Source organism: Pristiophorus japonicus, chromosome 3, assembly GCF_044704955.1.
Source record: "Pristiophorus japonicus isolate sPriJap1 chromosome 3, sPriJap1.hap1, whole genome shotgun sequence".
Classification (NCBI taxonomy): Eukaryota; Metazoa; Chordata; class Chondrichthyes; family Pristiophoridae; genus Pristiophorus; species Pristiophorus japonicus.
Window position 1 is genome coordinate 327,604,728 of NC_091979.1, and position 14,097 is coordinate 327,618,824.

General features: G+C 43.4%; 4 non-coding genes across 4 annotated transcripts; all 4 read left to right on the plus strand.

Moving 5' to 3' along the window:
* The first annotated feature begins 1,230 nt into the window (after positions 1–1,230).
* Positions 1,231–1,303, plus strand: trnav-cac (transfer RNA valine (anticodon CAC)). Its single transcript has one exon. It is a non-coding gene; the product is annotated as a tRNA-Val (tRNA).
* Positions 1,304–3,976: 2,673 nt separating this feature from the next.
* On the plus strand, positions 3,977–4,049 carry trnav-cac (transfer RNA valine (anticodon CAC)). The gene has a single exon. It is a non-coding gene; the product is annotated as a tRNA-Val (tRNA).
* A 2,672-nt stretch (positions 4,050–6,721) lies between these two features.
* trnav-cac (transfer RNA valine (anticodon CAC)) lies at positions 6,722–6,794 on the plus strand. Its single transcript has one exon. It is a non-coding gene; the product is annotated as a tRNA-Val (tRNA).
* A 4,561-nt stretch (positions 6,795–11,355) lies between these two features.
* Positions 11,356–11,428, plus strand: trnav-cac (transfer RNA valine (anticodon CAC)). The gene has a single exon. It is a non-coding gene; the product is annotated as a tRNA-Val (tRNA).
* The last annotated feature ends 2,669 nt before the right edge of the window (positions 11,429–14,097 follow it).

A 14,097-nucleotide genomic window follows, 5' to 3' on the forward strand; every position in this document is an offset into this window, starting at 1 on the left:
GTTGATTGTTATCTTCCTGGAGTCTCCAGTTTTCTTCTTCATTATCAACCACACTGCCTATTTTAATAACAACTGAAAACTTCGGAATCATAACATCTATATTCAAGTTTAGATCATTGATAAATACCATAAAAAGCAATGGATCTGGCACTGAAAACTGTGGAACCCCACTGGAAACATCCTTCCAGTCACAAAAACACCCATCAAACATTAGCCTTTGCTTCCTGCCTCTGAGCCGAATTTGGATCCAATTTGCCACTTCGCCCTGAATCACATGGGCTTTTACTTAGAAAATGCATAATCATTAAATGTTATCCTGCCTTCATGGGAAAACATCATTAATTGACTGATGATCTTCATTTGCACAACTAAAGAAATGTTAACTGAAGGAGAGTCCTTAATTGAATAAGTTATCTGTGCTCTGCACTTTACCTCTGAATCCATAAACCATTTTGGACACTGTGCTTTAGAAGTCTGTTTCAAAATGTTCCTTGCTGGTAACATGTACATGGGACGTTGGAAACAATGAGATAGACTTTAGTGCAAGGGACTGGTTATTGTGAAACAGCAAAGAAAATATACATTCTGGAAGAATACCATCGAAAAGAAGTGTGGCACTAACAGCCAAAAAGAAGATGAAGTGCTGAGCCCTTTTCAGCAAAAAATGCTTTTCCCAAACATTTCTCTGACCGAATCTTCACAAAACAAAAATGATGCTTTTAAAGTCATTAAACCCGAATTTTCGTGCACCCGAATCTTCTGAATCAGATGCCTCTCGTTGTGCCGACTGAATCCATGTCCCTTTCAATATTCTGCTGACATGCACACTATTAAATGTGCCACAACTTATAGAATCAAAGAATAAGGGAATGGTTGCAGCCCGTCGAGCCCATGCCAACTCTCAACAAGTCTCACTCCCCTGTCATTTACCCAAAGCTGTGCAATTTCTTTCATTAGGATACTTATCCAACTCGGTTTGAAAGATAAGATTGAGTCTGACTCCACCGCACTTTAGAGCAGTGTATTCCAGATTCTAACCACTTGCTGAGGAATGGCCACTCCTGTTCCCATGTATAAAGGCAGAGAAACACGCGATCAATTCCTGCCACACTCACAACCTTGCTAAATATAGCACCGTCATTCTATTATCGTGACACAAGCTCCAAAAGTGTAGTCCAGCTGTTGAGGTTAAAGCTCTGGTTATGTTCCCCACGGTGTTACTGCCACAGCGTTTCCGTAGTGTCGTGGTTATCACGTTCGCCTCACACGTGAAAGGTCCCCGGTTCGAAACCGGGTGGAAACATTATGCAAACGTGTTCAATTTATGATTAGATAAAATTAAATCATTCATATTAGTGGTTCAATAATAACAGAGTGCAGTGTCTCACGATGCTGTTCCATTTGCTGATTTCTCTCTGCAGTTCTGTACACACTCAAATTCTGCACAGTGTCTCTCACTCCCTCCCGTTTCCAGCCCTGACGCTGGAGAAACCATATCTCAAAGCTGCACATTCCGTGCATTCAGGTCAGCTGTGACAGATTATTAAAGGATCCTGCCACGCCACCACGCTTCACAACAGAAAATTAAAGCCACAAACAAACCCATCGACTAATCGCTCTTCCCCAGCTCCAGAGTGAGTGAGGGCGGGACAAGCCCTAACTTCCGCTCCCACACTCTCCAATCAGTGGCTGCCGGTGGAGAGCGGATAATGCAACATCAAACAGCGGTTTACCACCCTTCACTGGGCTGCAAAATGCCACCGTCCGAGACAACGCTCCCCGTACACCAAACAGCAGCCTCATAAGATGCTTCATCTCAACTTCCTGAGTTCGAGCCCCAGCTTGCACGAACACTTCTTCACTGGAAACACCATTAATTATCTGATTGCCACGTTTTGCATCATGAAAGTAATCCTAACCGATAATTATATAATCATAGATGTTTACAGCATGGAAGGAGTCATTTAAGCCCATCGTATCTGCACCGGCCAACAAATGCCCAGTTTTAGGTGAGTACCCATTCAACTTATTGCATTTAATGTGCACATCTCAGAACTTGTTAAATGTGGTGAGGGTTTCTGCCTGCACCACACTTTCAGGCAGTGAGTTTGAGACCCCCACAAACATCTGCTTGCAGAATGTACACTTCAAATCCCCTTTAACCCTTACACTAATTACTTTGAAATTATGCAGCCTGGTTGTTGACCACTCCACTATGTGAAATAGACCCTTTTAATCAACAATATCTAGGCCCCTCCTATTTTTATACACCTCAATGCTGTCGCCCATCAGCCTCCTGTGTTCCAAGGAAAACAAACCCATCCTGTCCAATCTGTCCTCATAGCAAAGTTGCTCCACTCCCGGCAACATCTACGTAAATCTCCTCTGTACCCTCTCCAGCGTATTCACGTTCTTCCTTCAATGCGGTGAACAGAACTGCACGCAGTACTCCAGCTGTGGCCTAACCAGAATTTTATACAGTTCTAGCATAACCCACTTGCTGTTCTGTTCCTTGCTTCTGCCAATAAATGCAACCATTCCATATGACTTCTTAACCAACTTTTCCAACTGGCAAGCTACCTTCAGGGTTCTGTGGACAAGCAATCCCAGTTATCTTTGTTCCTCTACACTTCTCAATGTCATACCAGTTGAATTGTATTCCCTTTCCTTGTTAGCCCTCCACAAATGCGTGATCTCTCACATCTCTGGATTAAATTCCATTTGCCACTGCTCTACCCCCTTATCTGTTGATTGATATCTTCCTGGAGTCTCCAGCTTTCTTCTTCATTATCAACCCACTGCCTATTTTAATAACACCTGAAAACTTCGTAATCATAACACCTATATTCAAGTTTAGATCATTGATAAATACCATAAAAAGCAATGGATCTGGCACTGAAAACTGCAGAACCCCACTGGAATCATCCTTCCAGTCACAAAAACACCCATCAAACATTACCCTTTGCTTACTGCCTCTGAGCCAAATTTGGATCCAATATGCCACTTCGCCCTGAATCACATGGGCATTTACTTAGAAAATGCATAATCATTAAATGTTATCCTGCCTTCATGGGAAAACATCATTAATTGACTGATGATCTTCATTTGCACAACTAAAGAAATGTTAACTGAAGGAGAGTCCTTAATTGAATAACTTATCTGTGCTCTGCACTTTACCTCTGAATCCATAAACCATTTTGGACAGTGTGCTTTAGAAGTCTGCTTCAAAATGTTCCTTGCAGGTAACATGTACATGGGACGTTGGAAACAGTGAGATAGACTGTAGTGCAAGGGACTGGTTATTGTGAAACAGCAAAGAAAATATACATTCTGGAAGAATACCATCGAAAAGAAGTGTGACCCTAACAGCCAAAAAGAAGATGAAGTGCTGAGCCCTTTTCAGCAAAAAATTCTTTTCCCAAGCATTTTTCTGACCGAATCTTCACAAAACAAAAATGATGCTTTTAAAGTCATTAAACCCGAATTTTCGTGCACCCAAATCTTCTGAATCAGATGCCTCTCGTTGTGCCGACTGAATCCACGCCCCTTTCGATATTCTGCTGACATGCACACTATTAAATGTGCCACTAACTTATACAATCAAAGAATAAGGGAATGGTTGCAGCCCGTCGAGCCCATGCCAACTCTCAGCAAGTCTCACTCCCCTGTCATTTACACACAGCTGTGCAATTTTTTTCATTCGGATAATTATCCAACTCGTTTTGAAAGATAAGAATGAGTCTGACTCCACCGCCCTTTAGAGCAGTGTATTCCAGATTTTAACCACTTGCTGAGGAATGGCCACTCCTGTTCCTCTGTATAAAGGCAGAGAAACACGGGATCAATTCCTGCCACACTCACAACCTTGCTAAATTTCGCACCGTCATTCTATTCTCGTGACACAAGCTCCATAAGTGTAGTCCAGCTGTTGAGGTTAAAGCTCTGGTTATGTTCCCAACAATGCTGCTGCCACAGCATTTCCGTAGTGTAGTGGTTATCACGTTCGCCTCACACGCGAAAGGTCCCAAGTTCGAAACCGGGCGGAAACATTATGCAAACGTGTTCAATTAATGATTAGCGAAAATTAAATCATTCATATTCGTGGTTCAATATTAACAGAGTGCAGAGTCTCACGATGCTGGTCCATTTGCTGATTTCTCTCTGCAGTTCTGTTCACACTCAAATTCTTCACAGTGTCTCTCACTCCCTCCCGTTTCCATCCCTGACGCTGGAGAAACCATATCTCAAAGCTGCACATTCCGTGCATTCTGGTCAGCTGTGAGCTTTTATTAAAGGATCCTGCCACGCCACCAAGCTTCACAACAGAAAATTAAAGCCACAAACAAACCCATCGACTAATCGCTCTTCCACAGCTCCAGAATAAGTGAGGGCGGGACAAGCCCTAACTTCCGCTCCCACACTCTCCAATCAGCCGCTGCCGGCGGAAGGCGGAGAATGCAGCATCAAACAGCGGTTTACCGCCCTTCACTGGGCTGCAAAATGCCACCGTTCGAGACAACGCTCCCCGTACACCGAACAGCAGCCTCATAAGATGCTTCATCTCAGCTTCCTGAGTTCGAGCCCCAGCTTGCACGAACACTTCTTCACTGGAAACACCATTAATTATCTGATTGCCACGTTTTGCATCATGAAAGTAATCCTAACCGATAATTATATAATCATAGAGGTTTACAGCATGGAAGGAGTCATTTAAGCCCATCGTATCTGCACCGGCCAACAAATGCCCAGTTTTAGGTGTGTCCCCCTGCACCTTATTGCATTTCATGTGCACATCTAAGAACTTGTTAAATGTGGTGAGGGTTTCTGCCTGCACCACACTTTCAGGCAGTGAGTTTGAGACCCCCACAATCATCTGCAAGCAGAATGTTCACTTCAAATCCCCTTTAACCCTTACACTAATTACTTTTAAATTATGCAGCCTGGTTGTTGACCACTCCGCTATGTGAAATAGACCCTTTTAAACAACAATATCTCGGCCCCTCCTATTTTTATACACCTCAATACTGTCGCCCATCAGCCTCCTCTGTTCCAAGGAAAACAAACCCATCCTATCCAATCTGTCCTCATAGCAAAGTTGCTCCACTGCTGGCAACAACTACGTAAAGCTCCTCTGTACCCTCTCCAGCGTATTCACGTCATTCCTTCAATGCGGTGACTAGAACTGCACGCAGTACTCCAGCTTTGGCCTAACCAGAATTTTATACAGTTCTAGCATAAACCACTTGCTGTTCTGTTCCTTGCTTCTGCCAATAAATGCAACCATTCCATATGACTTCTTAACCAACTTTTCCAACTGGCCAGCTACCTTCGGGAATCTGTGGACAAGCAATCCCAGTTACCTTTATCCTCTACACTTCTCAATGTCATACCAGTTGATGTGTATTCCCTTTCCTTGTTAGCCCTCCACAAATGCGCGATCTCTCACATCTCTGGATTAAATTCCATTTGCCACTGCTCTACCCCCTTATCAGTTGATTGATATCTTCCTGGAGTCTCCAGCTTTCTTCTTCATTATCAACCCACTGCCTATTTTAATAACACCTGAAAACTTCGTAATCATAACACCTATATTCAAGTTTAGATCATTGATAAATACCATAAAAAGCAATGGATCTGGCACTGAAAACTGCGGAACCCCACTGGAAACATCCTTCCAGTCACAAAAACACCCATCAAACATTACCCTTTGCTTACTGCCTCTGAGCCAAATTTGGATCCAATATGCCACTTCGCCCTGAATCACATGGGCATTTACTTAGAAAATGCATAATCATTAAATGTTATCCTGCCTTCATGGGAAAACATCATTAATTGACTGATGATCTTCATTTGCACAACTAAAGAAATGTTAACTGAAGGAGAGTCCTTAATTGAATAACTTATCTGTGCTCTGCACTTTACCTCTGAATCCATAAACCATATTGGACAGTGTGCTTTAGAAGTCTGCTTCAAAATGTTCCTTGCTGGTAACATGTACATGGGACGTTGGAAACAGTGAGATAGACTGTAGTGCAAGGGACTGGTTATTGTGAAACAGCAAAGAAAATATACATTCTGGAAGAATACCATCGAAAAGAAGTGTGACCCTAACAGCCAAAAAGAAGATGAAGTGCTGAGCCCTTTTCAGCAAAAAATTATTTTCCCAAACATTTTTCTGACCGAATCTTCACAAAACAAAAATGATGCTTTTAAAGTCATTAAACCCGAATTTTCGTGCACCCAAACCTTCTGAATCAGATGCCTCTCGTTGTGCCGACTGAATCCATGTCCCTTTCAATATTCTGCTGACATGCACACTATTAAATGTGCCACTAACTTATACAATCAAAGAATAAGGGAATGGTTGCAGCCCGTCGAGCCCATGCCAACTCTCAACAAGTCTCACTCCCCTGTCAATTACCCACAGCTGTGCAATTTTTTTCATTCGGATATTTATCCAACTCGTTTTGAAAGATAAGAATGAGTCTGACTCCACCGCCCTTTAGAGCAGTGTATTCCAGATTTTAACCACTTGCTGAGGAATGGCCACTCCTGTTCCGATGTATAAAGGCAGAGAAACACGGGATCAATTCCTGCCACACTCACAACCTTGCTAAATAGAGCACCGTCATTCTATTCTCGTGACACAAGCTCCATAAGTGTAGTCCAGCTGTTGAGGTTAAAGCTCTGGTTATGTTCCCAACAATGCTACTGCCACAGCGTTTCCGTAGTGTAGTGGTTATCACGTTCGCCTCACACGCGAAAGGTCCCCGGTTCGAAACCGGGCGGAAACATTATGCAAACGTGTTCAATTTATGATTAGATAAAATTAAATCATTCATATTAGTGGTTCAATTATAACAGAGTGCAGTGTCTCACGATGCTGTTCCATTTGCTGATTTCTCTCTGCAGTTCTGTACAGACTCAAATTCTGCACAGTGTCTCTCACTCCCTCCCGTTTACAGCCCTGACGCTGGAGAAACCATATCTCAAAGCTGCACATTCCGTGCATTCAGGTCAGCTGTCAGCTTTTATTAAAGGATCCTGCCACGCCACCAAGCTTCACAACAGAAAATTAAAGCCACAAACAAACCCATCGACTAATCGCTCTTCCCCAGCTCCAGAATGAGTGAGGGCGGGACAAGCCCTAACTTCCGCTCCCACACTCTCCAATCAGCCGCTGCCGGCGGAAAGCGGAGAATGCAGCATCAAACAGCGGTTTACCGCCCTTCAGTGGGCTGCAAAATGCCACCGTTCGAGACAACGCTCCCCGTACACCGAACAGCAGCCTCATAAGATGCTTCATCTCAGCTTCGTGAGTTCGAGCCCCAGCTTGCACGAACACTTCTTCACTGGAAACACCACTAATTATCTGATTGCCACGTTTTGCATCATGAAAGTAATCCTAACCGATAATTATATAATCATAGAGGTTTACAGCATGGAAGGAGTCATTTAAGCCCATCGTATCTGCACCGGCCAACAAATGCCCAGTTTTAGGTGTGTCCCCCTGCAACTTATTGCATTTCATGTGCACATCTAAGAACTTGTTAAATGTGGTGAGGGTTTCTGCCTGCACCACACTTTCAGGCAGTGAGTTTGAGACCCCCACAATCATCTGCATGCAGAATGTTCACTTCAAATCCCCTTTAACCCTTACACTAATTACTTTGAAATTATGCAGCCTGGTTGTTGACCACTCCGCTATGTGAAATAGACCCTTTTAAACAACAATATCTAGGCCCCTCCTATTTTTATACACCTCAATACTGTCGCCCATCAGCCTCCTCTGTTCCAAGGAAAACAAACCCATCCTATCCAATCTGTCCTCATAGCAAAGTTGCTCCACTCCCGGCAACAACTACGTAAATCTCCTCTGTACCCTCTCCAGCGTATTCACGTCCTTCCTTCAATGCGGTGACTAGAACTGCACGCAGTACTCCAGCTGTGGCCTAACCAGAATTTTATACAGTTCTAGCATAACCCACTTGCTGTTCTGTTCCTTGCTTCTGCCAATAAATGCTACCATTCCATATGACTTCTTAACCAACTTTTCCAACTGGCCAGCTACCTTCAGGGATCTGTGGACAAGCAATCCCAGTTTCCTTTGTTCCTCTACACTTCTCAATGTCATACCAGTTGATGTATATTCCCTTTCCTTGTTAGCCCTCCACAAATGCGCTATCACTAACATCTCTGGATTAAATTCCATTTGCCACTGCTCTACCCCCTTATCTGTTGATTGATATCTTCCTGGAGTCTCCAGCTTTCTTCTTCATTATCAACCCACTGTCTATTTTAATAACACCTGAAAACTTCGTAATCATAACACCTATATTCAAGTTTAGATCATTGATAAATACCATAAAAAGCAATGGATCTGGCACTGAAAACTGCAGAACCCCACTGGAATCATCCTTCCAGTCACAAAAACACCCATCAAACATTACCCTTTGCTTACTGCCTCTGAGCCAAATTTGGATCCAATATGCCACTTCGCCCTGAATCACATGGGCATTTACTTAGAAAATGCATAATCATTAAATGTTATCCTGCCTTCATGGGAAAACATCATTAATTGACTGATGATCTTCATTTGCACAACTAAAGAAATGTTAACTGAAGGAAAGTCCTTAATTGAATAGAAACATAGAAACATAGAAAATAGGTGCAGGAGTAGGCCATTCGGCTCTTCTAGCCTGCACCGCCATTCAATGAGTTCATGGCTGAACATTCAACTTCAGTACCCCATTCCTGCTTTCTCGCCATACCCCTTGATCCCCCTAGCAGTAAGGACCTCATCTAACTCCTTTTTGAATATATTTAGTGAATTGGCCTCAACAACTTTCTGTGGTAGAGAATTCCACAGGTTCACCACTCTCTGGGTGAAGAAGTTTCTCCGCATCTCGGTCCTAAATGGCTTACCCCTTATCCTTAGACTGTGACCCCTGGTTCTGGACTTCCCCAACATTGGGAACATTCTTCCTGCATCTAACCTGTCTAACCCCGTCAGAACTTTATATGTTTCTATGAGGTCCCCTCTCATTCTTCTGAACTCCAGTGAATACAAGCCCAGTTGATCCAGTCTTTCTTGATAGGTCAGTTCCGCCATCCCGGGAATCAGTCTGGTGAACCTTCGCTGCACTCCCTCAATAGCAAGAATGTCCTTCCTCAGGTTAGGAGACCAAAACTGTACACAATACTCCAGGTGTGGCCTCACCAATGCCCTGTACAACTGTAGCAACACCTCCCTGCCCCTGTACTCAAATCCCCTTGCTATGAAGGCCAACATGCCATTTGCTTTCTTAACCGCCTGCTGCACCTGCATGCCAACCTTCAATGACTGATGTACCATGACACCCAGGTCTCTTTGCACCTCCCCTTTTCCTAATCTGTCACCATTCAGATAATAGTCTGTCTCTCTGTTTTTACCACCAAAGTGGATAACCTCACATTTATCCACATTATACTTCATCTGCCATGCATTTGCCCACTCACCTAACCTATCCAAGTCGCTCTGCAGCCTCACAGCATCCTCCTCGCAGCTCACACTGCCACCCAACTTAGTGTCATCCGCAAATTTGGAGATACTACATTTAATCCCCTCATCTAAATCATTAATGTACAGTGTAAACAGCTGGGGCCCCAGCACAGAACCTTGCGGTAACCCACTAGTCACTGCCTGCCATTCTGAAAAGTACCCATTTACTCCTACTCTTTGCTTCCTGTCTGACAACCAGTTCTCAATCCATGTCAGTACACTACCTCCAATCCCATGTGCTCTAACTTTGCACATCAATCTCTTGTGTGGGACCTTGTCGAACGCCTTCTGAAAGTCCAAATATACCACATCAACTGGTTCTCCCTTATCCACTCTACTGGAAACATCCTCAAAAAATTCCAGAAGATTTGTCAAGCATGATTTCCCTTTCACAAATCCATGCTGACTTGGACCTATCATGTCATCTCTTTCCAAATGCACTGCTATGACATCCTTAATAATTGATTCCATCATTTTACCCACTACCGATGTCAGGCTGACCGGTCTATAATTCCCTGTTTTCTCTCTCCCTCCTTTTTTAAAAAGTGGGGTTACATTGGCTACCCTCCACTCCATAGGAACTGATCCAGAGTCAATGGAATGTTGGAAAATGACTGTCAACGCATCCACTATTTCCAAGGCCACCTCCTTAAGTACTCTGGGATGCAGTCCATCAGGCCCTGGGGATTTATCGGCCTTCAATCCCATCAATTTCCCCAACACAATTTCCCGGCTAATAAGGATTTCCCTCAGTTCCTCCTCCTTACTAGACCCCCCGACCCCTTTTATAACCGGAAGGTTGTTCGTGTCCTCCTTCGTGAATACCGAACCAAAGTACTTGTTCAATTGGTCCGCCATTTCTTTGTTCCCCGTTATGACTTCCCCTGATTCTGACTGCAGGGGACCTACATTTGTCTTTACTAACCTTTTTCTCTTTACATATCTATAGAAACTTTTGCAATCCGTCTTAATGTTCCCTGCAAGCTTCTTCTCATATCTGTGCTCTGCACTTTACCTCTGAATCCATAAACCATTTTGGACAGTGTGCTTTAGAAGTCTGCTTCAAAATGTTCCTTGCTGGTAACATGTACATGGGACGTTGGAAACAGTGAGATAGACTGTAGTGCAAGGGACTGGTTATTGTGAAACAGCAAAGAAAATATACATTCTGGAAGAATACCATCGAAAAGAAGTCTGACCCTAACAGCCAAAAAAAAGATGAAGTGCTGAGCCCTTTTCAGCAAAAAATTATTTTCCCAAACATTTTTCTGACCGAATCTTCACAAAACAAAAATGATGCTTTTAAAGTCATTAAACCCGAATTTTCGTGCACCCAAATCTTCTGAATCAGATGGCTCTCGTTGTGCCGACTGAATCCACGCACCTTTCGATATTCTGCTGACATGCACACTATTAAATGTGCCACTAACTTATACAATCAAAGAATAAGGGAATGGTTGCAGCCCGTCGAGCCCATGCCAACTCTCAACAAGTCTCACTCCCCTGTCATTTACACACAGCTGTGCAATTTTTTTCATTCGGATACTTATCCAACTCGTTTTGAAAGATAAGAATGAGTCTGACTCCACCGCCCTTTAGAGCAGTGTATTCCAGATTTTAACCACTTGCTGAGGAATGGCCACTCCTGTTCCTCTGTATAAAGGCAGAGAAACACGGGATCAATTCCTGCCACACTCACAACCTTGCCAAATATAGCACCGTCATTCTATTCTCGTGACACAAGCTCCATCAGTGTAGTCCAGCTGTTGAGGTTAAAGCTCTGGTTATGTTCCCAACAATATAACTTCCACAGCATTTCCGTAGTGTAGTGGTTATCACGTTCGCCTCACACGCGAAAGGTCCCTGGTTCGAAACCGGGAGGAAACATTATGCAAACGTGTTCAATTAATGATTAGCTAAAATTAAATCATTCATATTCGTGGTTCAATATTAACAGAGTGCAGTGTCTCACGATGCTTGTCCATTTGCTGATTTCTCTCTGCAGTTCTGTTCACACTCAAATTCTTCACAGTGTCTCTCACTCCCTCCCGTTTCCAGCCCTGACGCTGGAGAAACCATATCTCAAAGCTGCACATTCCGTGCATTCAGGTCAGCTGTGAGAGATTATTAAAGCATCCTGCCACGCCACCACGCTTCACAACAGAAAATTAAAGCCACAAACAAACCCATCGACTAATCGCTCTTCCCCAGCTCCAGAATGAGTGAGGGCGGGACAAGCCCGAACTTCCGCTCCCACACTCTCCAATCAGCCGCTGCCGGCGGAAAGCGGAGAATGCAGCATCAAACAGCGGTTTACCGCCCTTCACTGGGCTGCAAAATGCCACCGTTCGAGACAACGCCCCCCGTACACCGAACAGCAGCCTCATAAGATGCTTCATCTCAGCTTCCTGAGTTCGAGCCCCAGCTTGCACGAACACTTCTTCACTGGAAACACCATTAATTATCTGATTGCCACGTTTTGCATCATGAAAGTAATCCTAACCGATAATTATATAATCATAGAGGTTTACAGCATGGAAGGAGTCATTTAAGCCCATCGTATCTGCACCAGCCAACAAATGCCCAGTTTTAGGTGTGTCCCCCTGCACCTTATTGCATTTCATGTGCACATCTAAGAACTTGTTAAATGTGGTGAGGGTTTCTGCCTGCACCACACTTTCAGGCAGTGAGTTTGAGACCCCCACAAACATCTGCATGCAGAATGTTCACTTCAAATCCCCTTTAACCCTTACACTAATTACTTTTAAATTATGCAGCCTGGTTGTTGACCACTCCGCTATGTGAAATAGACCCTTTTAAACAACAATATCTAGGCCCCTCCTATTTTTATACACCTCAATACTGTCGCCCATCAGCCTCCTCTGTTCCAAGGAAAACAAACCCATCCTATCCAATCTGTCCTCATAGCAAAGTTGCTCCACTGCCGGCAACAACTACGTAAAGCTCCTCTGTACCCTCTCCAGCGTATTCACGTCCTTCCTTCAATGCGGTGACTAGAACTGCACGCAGTACTCCAGCTGTGGCCTAACCAGAATTTTATACAGTTCTAGCATAAACCACTTGCTGTTCTGTTCCTTGCTTCTGCCAATAAATGCAACCATTCCATATGACTTCTTAACCAACTTTTCCAACTGGCCAGCTACCTTCGGGGATCTGTGGACAAGCAATCCCAGTTACCTTTATCCTCTACACTTCTCAATGTCATACCAGTTGATGTGTATTCCCTTTCCTTGTTAGCCCTCCACAAATGCGCGATCTCTCACATCTCTGGATTAAATTCCATTTGCCACTGCTCTACCCCCTTATCAGTTGATTGATATCTTCCTGTAGTCTCCAGCTTTCTTCTTCATTATCAACCCACTGCCTATTTTAATAACACCTGAAAACTTCTTGATCATAACACCTATAATCAAGTTTAGATCATTGATAAATACCATAAAAGCAATTGATCTGGCACTGAAAACTGTGGAACCCCACTGGAAACATCCTTCCAGTCACAAAATCACCCATCAAACATTACCCTTTGCTTCCTGCCTCTGAGCCAAATTTGGAACCAATTTGCCACTTCGCCCTGAATCACATGGGCTTTTATTTAGAAAATGCATAATCATTAAATGTTATCCTGCCTTCATGGGAAAACATAATTAATTGACTGATGATCTTCATTTGCACAACTAAAGAAATGTTAACTGAAGGAGAATCCTTAATTGAATAACTTATCTGTGCTCTGCACTTTACCTCTGAATCCATAAACCATATTGGACAGTGTGCTTTAGAAGTCTGCTTCAAAATGTTCCTTGCTGGTAACATGTACATGGGACGTTGGAAACAGTGAGATAGACTGCAGTGCAAGGGACTGGTTATTGTGAAACAGCAAAGAAAATATACATTCTGGAAAAATACCATCGAAAAGAAGTGTGGCCCTAACAGCCAAAAAGAAGATAAAGTGCTGAGCCCTTTTCAGCAAAAAATTATTTTTCAAACATTTCTCTGACCGAATCTTCATAAAAGAAAAATGATGCTTTTAAAGTCATTAAACCCGAATTTTCGTGCACCCGAATCTTCTGAATCAGATGCCTCTCGTTGTGTCGACTGAATCCATGTCCCTTTCAATATTCTGCTGACATGCACACTATTAAATGTGCCACTAACTTATAGAATCAAAGAATAAGGGAATGGATGCAGCCCGTCGAGCCCATGCCAACTCTCAACAAGTCTCACTCCCCTGTCATTTACCCACAGCTGTGCAATTTTTTTCATTCGGATTCTTATCCAACTCCGTTTTGAAAGATAAGATTGAGTCTGACTCCACCGCCCTTTAGAGAAGTGTATTCCAGATTCTAACCACTTGCTGAGGAATGGCCACTCCTGTTCCTATGTATAAAGGCAGAGAAACACGGGATCAATTCCTGCCACACTCACAACCTTGCTAAATATCGCACCGTTATTCGATTCTCGTGACACAAGCTCCAGAAGTGTAGTCCAGCTGTTGAGGTTAAAGCTCTGGTTATGTTCCCAACGATGTTATTGCACCA